This window comes from Populus euphratica, unplaced genomic scaffold (assembly GCF_000495115.2).
Source record: "Populus euphratica unplaced genomic scaffold, PopEup_1.0 scaffold2446.1, whole genome shotgun sequence".
NCBI lineage: Eukaryota > Viridiplantae > Streptophyta > Magnoliopsida > Malpighiales > Salicaceae > Populus > Populus euphratica.
In genome coordinates, this window is record NW_011502277.1 from 13,974 (window position 1) to 22,894 (window position 8,921).

Consider the following 8,921-nt stretch of genomic DNA (forward strand, 5'->3'; position numbering starts at 1 on the left):
CACTCTTTCAATTCTCACTTGTAACCTATCTTTTAAGTTTTATCTAATAGATCAAGCTTCAAGATCTTCACTAGATTCCAAATCGTTTACAGGTCCCTTATTTTATTAAATTTGATAACTTAGTTTTGATTTGATTTTAAAAAATGCATTATTATTATTATTATTCATCTCCTCCTTAGTTGCAATAGTCATTATATTCTTTTTGAAAATTTCATAATAAAATATCTCCTTTATACAAACATCTCACTTTTACTTTTTATAAGTATAAATTTGTCACATCCAGAAAAAAGATATCATTAAAGCAGCTGGACATTAATTTTTTTTTCCTTAAAGCTTTTCTGTTTTTGAACTTTTTTTTCATTGTGGATAATTTATTCATGCTTGCTTGTGCTTTTTTTTTTTTATGATTTCATTAAACACCATAACCTGACAGCATGTGAAATTACAAAGCCTATAGCATATCAATTTTGCAGGAACTACCAAACGAGTCAAGGTCCATACAAAGAAGACAAAACAGTAGATATAGCCTAAGAGAGCAACATTGGAATCTACACATGATAACCATCACAACAAAATCCAGGGGAAACTTCAAAGAGTCTCCAATTCATCTCTCTAGTGAATTTAAACCTCTGAAAAGGAGCACCTTTAACAGCCTGATAGATATAAGTTGAGAGATTGATCAAAACCAAGCAATGAAATCCCTGGATCTTCGCACTCTTTGCTTAGCCATACAATCTGCCAGACTATTGCTTTCACGATACACATGAGAAAAAGTCAGAAAAAGTAATTAAGCCAAAAAATCTAGTCAATCTCTAAACTGTAGAGAAGAGCTCTCAGTGCATCCATTGCTTGTTATGAGATTTGAGCATCTAATTGATTACATTGGCATAATCAGATTCAATAGTAATATGTTTATGATAAGAAGACAATTTGAGGCTGAGAGCTCAACAACTCTCAACTCAACTATTTTTAAATCTAATATCCCTACTAGTAAGGAAAAAAATACCAAGGAGATGACCATGGTGGTTTTGCAGGACACCACCTATACCTGAGAGCCCAGGCTTTCTAAGAGAAGAGCCACCCACATTTCACTTGAAGCTGTCAATGGTTGAAGGAGACCATATAATACTAGTTTTAGTAATCTAAACATTAGACCAATGAATCAAACCTCCTGCAAATCTTAACAAGTCTGAAGGGGATTAAGGAAAGTCAGGATGAAGTGCTTTCAACCATAAGCATAGCCGAGTGATGATAAGGAAGAAAACTGAATCATAATTCGGTGACTTTTGTTGAAAGATCAGGTCATTTCAAAGAAGTCAAAGGGACCACGCCACTAAGAAAAACAACTTCAACCATACTTTCTTCTAAAATTTACCATGGACCATAAAAATCCACTAAGAGTATAAGCTTGACAAATTCTTTGGGCAACACCATGATAATCCCCACCACTTGATGATTTTGGACCAGATGATTCAATGCTTATGGCAATGTAAAATTAAATGATCAACTGACTCTTCCTCAACTAAACAAATAGGATAGTTAAAGTCTAAGCTATCCAAAACACCTCTTCTAACCAGCATACCTCGGGTGTTGAGTCTATTAATAATAGCCATCCAGCAAAAGATCTCCACTTTAGGAGGGACTACACCTTTCCAGATCCCAGCAAAAGAGAAGCCATTGTTAGAATAATAAGTGGGACTTAACAGCCCACATAGAGATTTAACAGAGAATCTTCCTGATTTGTTGTCCTTCAATATTAGTCTATCCTTTGCCTCATTGTCTAAGTGCACCGTTGAGAGAATGACATATAGTTGTTCTAACAAACCAATGTTTCAACCCCTCAAAAGTCTTGTCCAGGAAAAGAATCATATTTATTCAAAACCATCCCACATTCCCATCTTGTCATTGCTGGTATTTTTATCATTGGATAAATGGTAAAGAGTAGGGAAACGATTTGCAAGATAGTAATCGGCAAGCCAAGTAATATTGATGAGACACAATCTCTTGTAACCTGTTGTCTTTAATGCAATGGTTGATCATACATGTTTATGTGCTTCCAGCTCCCGAAATAAGGGCTTGCAGTAAGAAACTAGAGCAGTTAATGTTATGTATGAATTTGACCACTTCCTTCCATAGGCTTGTGTCCTCCAAACCCAACCTCCATAGTAGATAAATGTTTGCTTATGCTTTGTTGACACCTCTTGAGGTTTTCTTGCTTGTATAATCTTAATTATAATATTTCAGTGTTTAGTTACATCTAGTTAAGAATAGAGAGATAGTCTTTTGTATAATTATGATGAATGATTGATAAGCTAACCATCCTTTTGTATTTATACCTTTAGGGTTGTATACAATACAATGGTGGAATGTATTACACATGATAACTATCCCTATATATAATGCATTTACCTATATGTGGATTCTTTCCTTAATACACCCCGTCAAGCTGAAGGTGGAGATTCCACCTGAAGCTTGGATCTAAAATAAGCAAATGAGACTGGAGGGAGAGGCTTTGTAAGAACATTCGTGAGTTGATCCTTTGAAGAGATGAAACGTACCTAAATTTCTCTCTTAGCAACGCGATCACGGACAAAATGATAATCAACTGCAATATGTTTAGTACAAGCATGGAACACTGGATTGGTAGATAAGAAAGTAGCCTCTAAGTTATCACACCATAACATGGTCATGGATGAAGTGGAAATCCGAAGTCTCCCGATAAAGAACAAATCCATAAAATTTTAGTGGTACCATCAGCCAAGGCTTTGTATTCTACTTCTGTAGAAGACCTAGCAATAATGCATTGTTTCTTGGATTTCCACGAGATAGGTGTAGAACCAAGGTACACAAGATACCCACCTATTGATTTTTGATTGTCAATACTACCTGTCCAATCAGCATCTGTGAAACTATGAAGAGTCAAGAGAAAGTCTCGAGTAATGTGGAGACCACAAGTTGCTATAGCCTACAAGTAATGTAGGATACGTTTAATAGCAACCCAATGATCATTAATAGGGGCATGCATAAATTGACATACTTTGTTGACTGCATAGCAAATATCAGGTCTAGTGAAAGTAAGATATTTTAGTGCTCTAACAATCTGTTAATATCATGTCGGATAAGTGAAGAGTATCAGGCACAATTCCTAGTTTGAAGGAGGTAGACAGAGAAGTATCAACTGGTTTGTAGGAAGTCATACCTACTTGTTTGATAATATCAAGTGCATACTTGTGTTGACTTAATAAGATACCCATAGCTGATGGTTTAACTTCAATGCCCAGGAAGAAATGAACAGAGCCCAAATCTCGAAGCTTAAATTCTGTTTGCAGTAAAGTAATCAATCTATGAAACAAGGCTGAGTTACTCCCGGTTAGTAAAATATCATCCACATACACAAGTAGATAAATCATAGCACTATTGAGAGAGAGAATAAACAGATAAGTGTCAACCTTGGATGCTTGAAATCCAATGGAAAGGAGGAACTCATTCAACCTGTTGTACCAAGCTCGAGGTGCTTGTTTCAAGCCATACAAAGATTTATGAAGATGACGACACATGAGATGACATAGCATAATCAGCAAACCCCGGTGGTTGTGCCATGTATACCTCTTCTTGAAGGATATCATTCAAGAAAGCATTATGAACATCCAACTGGTGAATATTCCAACCATATGACATAGCAATAGTGAGCATAAGACGTACCGTTATAGGTGACACGATGAAAAGATTGATGTCTTCTCCCAAGTGCAGGAGTTTCGAAGTAATAAATAACCCGGCAAGACCGGGGTCGAACCACAGGGAGGTTAATTGTACAAATTATAAACAACAATAATAGCAATAACAACAATAACTATAATAATAATAATAATAATAATAATAATAATACTAGTAGTAGTAGTAGTAGTATTAGTAGTAGTAATAATAATAATAATAATAGTATTAGTAGTAGCACTAATAATAATAATAATAATAATAATAATAAAGAAAGAGAAGAAGAAGATGATGATGAGAACTTGGAGAAGGAATATTAATATAACGATTAAACAATGATAATAAAAATTGTCAAGGTTAGAGATTCCACTAATGGTATGTCAAACAAGTATAATATAAACTCTTATTATTCAATTGGAAACCACACATAAAGAAGGTTCCAATTGGATTATAGATTGTTAACATGATTACATTAGTCATCTTATTCAATTAATGCTAATACTTGTAAATCTTGTCAAGCATTCATGATTATAACTTATGTTAACAACAAATCAAGTTCCTTTCATAGCTTAGGTGTCGGTTATACCATAAAATATGGGCAATGAAAGTGCCAAGCATTTGTTGTACCAAGTGTTATACAACATAAAACAAGCAAAGTATTAAAGAGTAAACAAGATAACAAATATAAAACATGTTAGTATCAAACATTAAAGTCCATATTAAGTTTACATTATACTTATTCTTACACCATTAGTGTAACCTTTTCACCTTGACATAATTAACTTAGCTAGACATAATGAAAGAAAGAAAAATAGATAAACAAAATAAGAACATAAAAGCTAACTAAGTAAAGGAAAGAAAATGAAAAGCATAAACTTAATATTAATGAAAGCAAAGCATAAACATTACAAAAAATACAAAGAGAGAAAGCAAGAGCATGATCTTGATCTGGAAACCAAGATGCCTAAATGCATGACAAATGCCTCCTTTTATAGGCCAAAATTGGGAACTATTGATTTGATGACTAATTGATAAGTGGGTGACCAACTCTTGACTTGGTGACAATCCTTATCTTCTCTTGTCTTCCCAAAATGTCATTGATAACGTCAAAATTGGAGCCATTTGAAACATGAAAGTTGTAGGCAATTGTCTCAGCTTTATTGTGTAAAACATTCAGCTCATTTGGACTTCTAGAACTCCAGATATGGCCAAAATACTGAACAGTGCTCGGGCTGGAAGACAGATTCGGGCTTCTTTGTTGTTGCTATAATTTGGACTTCAAAATGGCCTTTTTAGATCTTGGGCTCCATATTTACATTGTAGGCCTATGTCTTACCTTTCCATCCATATAAATTGGACCTAAATATGAGATATATAGCTCCAGATATGACCCAATTACCGAACAGTGTTCCGGTTTGGATTGCACCGACATCTCTTTTCTAAGTTTGACCATCTCTTTATCCTTGCAATTTAAGTTCTTAAAGTCATCAATCAATCCTTTCATTTATATGATAGGCCTGCATTTAAAATGAACATTTACCACAAATTAAAGGTATCTTATATTATTAGATATATTATTATAAAACATGCTTTAGTTAAGGAGTTATTGATACTTCAAGTGCAAAATGATGATATAAAACCATGATAAAAATACACTTTTAAGTACTAATCACACCCCCCAACCAGCTTATTACTAGTCCCTAGTAATCAAAGCGTTAAATAGAAAAACAATTTGTAAATTCCACAAAGCAAGGTATTCATCATTTAACTTCCATTAATCTATCCAGATAAACAAACTCTCATTAAATTTATATATCTGCTCAATACCTCTTAACAAGATATTAATAAACCTTTCTTTTGTGCTCAATGTATCAACACATAATTATGGGGCTTTTCTTGGAAGAAAACAAAATTTTTGTTCTAATGTTTAAGGTTAACTTCCTTGGGTTGGGATTATTATTTTTGTCTTTTTTTTTCTTTTTTTTTTTAAAAAAATATATACATATAATTTAAAAACATCATGCATCTTTAACCCAGGTAATGAGCTTTCAGCTAATGACTCCCAGACCAGTTGCTCTTAGGGCATTAGGTGTTAAGACACCCCTACGAGCTTAGTAACTCGGGTCGCAGATACTGATATATAGATAGTGCAATGTTTGATTCCCTTAAGCTTTTATCCTCAACCCATTTAACAAGCGTTGGGCCAATAGCTCCCAAGTTAGTTGACTTTAGGGTATTAGGTGTTAAAACACCTCTTCGGGCTTAATTGCTTAGGTAAGGGAGGCTACGAAACCAAACTTATCTACATTTTTATTATCATCATTTTTTTTCTTTTTTCATTTTTCTTTTTTTTTAATGTTTTTTTCCTTAATTATATACAATTCCTTTCCCTTAGTTGTTACCTTTAACAAAAGAACATAAATAATGTAACAATCCAATATGCAACCCACAATCATATGTTAAAGTGTGTGTGTGTAAATTAAGGTTTAAGAATACATGTTAAATAAGTATATGAGCAGAATTAAGTGATAACAATGCGAGAGTTTGTAAACCTGAATATTTCAAGAAGTATTATAATAGACCTTGTTAAGAATGGTTACTAAGATGCGTCTCAAGAGTCACTTTAACAAAAGAGCTCCTTTACTCTGCCATCCTAGTAACAACAATTATACACATGCTTTATGAAATGAAAAACAATTTTTTTTTATCAACTACTACCCTTTCCTCCCAACCAAAACGAGACATTGTCCTCAATGTTTTAAGGTAGAAAGATAGTGTATAGAAGATATCACCTGAAATAACGAACACTGACAAAACCTGAAACACACTGAAACAAAAATAAGAAATAACAAAACACAATAATAAAACCAAAAGACACAAAAATTCATAAATGAAGGCTCAAATCCAATCTAAGCTTTTTACGGCTTCCCTTAGATGACCAATTTATGCGACTCATGGAAGGATCAATTACAGGAATGAAGGATTGTAGCTGGTCAATTAATTATTCAGCAGTAGCAGCAGAGATTAACATTTAACAAACCTATGGGTTTATGGTGAATGTGCAATTGAGCCCAAGAGGAAATATGAAAGATCTCTTCCAATGTGCCTAGACCACCTGATAAAGCAATGAAGGCATCAGCATGGTTAAACATTGCATTCATTCGAGCTGACATTGTGGAGACCTGAAGTTCCTCTCCAATTGTTTTTCCAATGATGTCTCCTTGGGCTAAAGCTTCGGGGACAACCTCCAAAACTTGACTACCTCCTAAAAATGCAGCTATTGACACACCTCCCATTAACCCAAGACTGCCTCCCCCATACACTAAATGAATCTTTCTCTCAGCTAGCACTTGACCAAGATGATTTGCTGATTCTAAAAACTTATTTTCTTTCCTAGGACTAGATCCACCGAAAACACAAATATTTCTTATATGATGACTTGAGGAACTTGTCATTTCTACACACTTCTGTATTTGTTGAATGTATGGGTTGAGTAGAAATGAAAGGAAGGAAGAGAGGGTTTTATAGATGAGAAATTAGAAACGCAATCATAACACCTATATGTAGGCCAGCTGAAGTCTCACACACTCTCTCTCTTTTTATTTATTTATTTATTTACTTTAAAAAAAAAACATGTGTATGTACAGGTAATTGTGATTGTGGCTCACATCTTCCCTTGGTTTTACGTCCAAGAACGACTTAAACGTCCTTTATGGGTCGGGGATAGGCTTCCCATCCAGTTTTCTTGAAAACTGGCAAACAGGGTCTTTTTTAGTCAGATTCCCAAGACTAAATCGATCATGTTCTTTATGAAAATGGGGCCATAAATCATGAATTGCACGATGCACATCTCCACTAGGATACGTGTCAAGAGTTAATAGAAGATTATCTAAAAACTCCTTACTCAGGCCATCCTTAATGAATTGTATTTTATCTTCACGGTTTATAGATACCATTCCTAAAGAATGACATTGTGTATTAGAAGTCCATTTAGCACATTGATGACAGACTTCTAGTCGTTTTGCACGACGTTTCTTTGCAAAAGTGCTTTTACCTGTTCTAGGCATGTGTGAAATAAAGAAATTAGAGGACTCACCTGATAATCGGACCTTTGCTTCAATCAACCAGCGAATATCTTTAGGAATTCCATGATTCATTAACAATCTCAATCTTACACATCTAGCACGGTAAATTTTTGTAATCGCATTCTGAGGCAGAGCGGGAAAATACTTTTTCAATTTTTCAAGATTAGTGTCCATTTTCAAATGAGAATTAGAAGAGAGATTCAAAGAATTGCACAAATATATACACAGATATCAGTTATTGTGGGAACCTGAAAGAACCGACTTAAGTCATGGAGTACCGTTGTCCGCCATTTGACCAGGGTGAGAGAAACTAGCAAAAATCACAAAAACAATGTGAGAAAAAAAAATCAACCTTTATCTATAAGATCATTCAAACCAGTTGATTCATTTTCACTAGGAAAATTATCAAAGTAAGCTTTCAAACGATGTCCATTTTCCTTAAAAATATTGTCATTCATTGTATTCTCAATATCACAAGCCCCATAAGGATTGCTCCATCTCGATCTTAGCTCTCTAGGGAATGAATAGAGTTGATAATTATAAAACAAAACTTTTTGACTAGTGTCAACTTTTTGACAATTTTCACAAGTTTTGCAGAATGCATGCATGTCCTTGAACATGGTGGGCCAATAAAATCCATTTTGAAAGATTTTTGTAGCTGTCTTTTTTGACGAGAAATAACTTCCACATGCTTCAGAATGACAAAGTTTAATGACACTACTTACCTCATTGTCGGGAATAAATCTTTGAAATATTTGATCAGGACAATATTTGAATAAGTTAGGGTCATCACAATAAAAATTCTTCATTTCGTTCAAAAACTTTTCTTTATCTTGAGTACTCCAATCAGCTGGCAAATCTCCTAAAGCAAGAAAATTGATATTTTTATCATACTAAGCCATTGGACTAAGAGAAAGTAAGGATTCGTTAGGAAAGTAATCATCGATTGGTGTGATGTCAAATGTCAAATCTGTTGTCACTTTTGACAAAAGATCCGCATCAACATTTTCGGTGCTTGTTTCATCCGTGATTTCTTCCTTAGAATAAATCATTTGCAAATCTTCAGATTCATCGAACTCATTTTTACTTAAAGTAGATTCAAGTTGATCATAAACTAATTCGTCA

The 8,921-nt window shown here is 34.1% G+C and overlaps 1 protein-coding gene across 1 annotated transcript in view; it reads left to right on the plus strand.

Annotated features, from left to right (window-relative positions):
• LOC105119029 (probable terpene synthase 6) overlaps positions 1-7,530 on the plus strand; it is an 11,221-nt gene extending 3,691 nt beyond the window's left edge. Inside the window, exon 8 of the mRNA XM_011017126.1 lies at positions 7,500-7,530. The gene's annotated coding sequence lies outside the window, so the exon portion shown is untranslated. The remainder of the gene's footprint in view (positions 1-7,499) is intronic.
• The last annotated feature ends 1,391 nt before the right edge of the window (positions 7,531-8,921 follow it).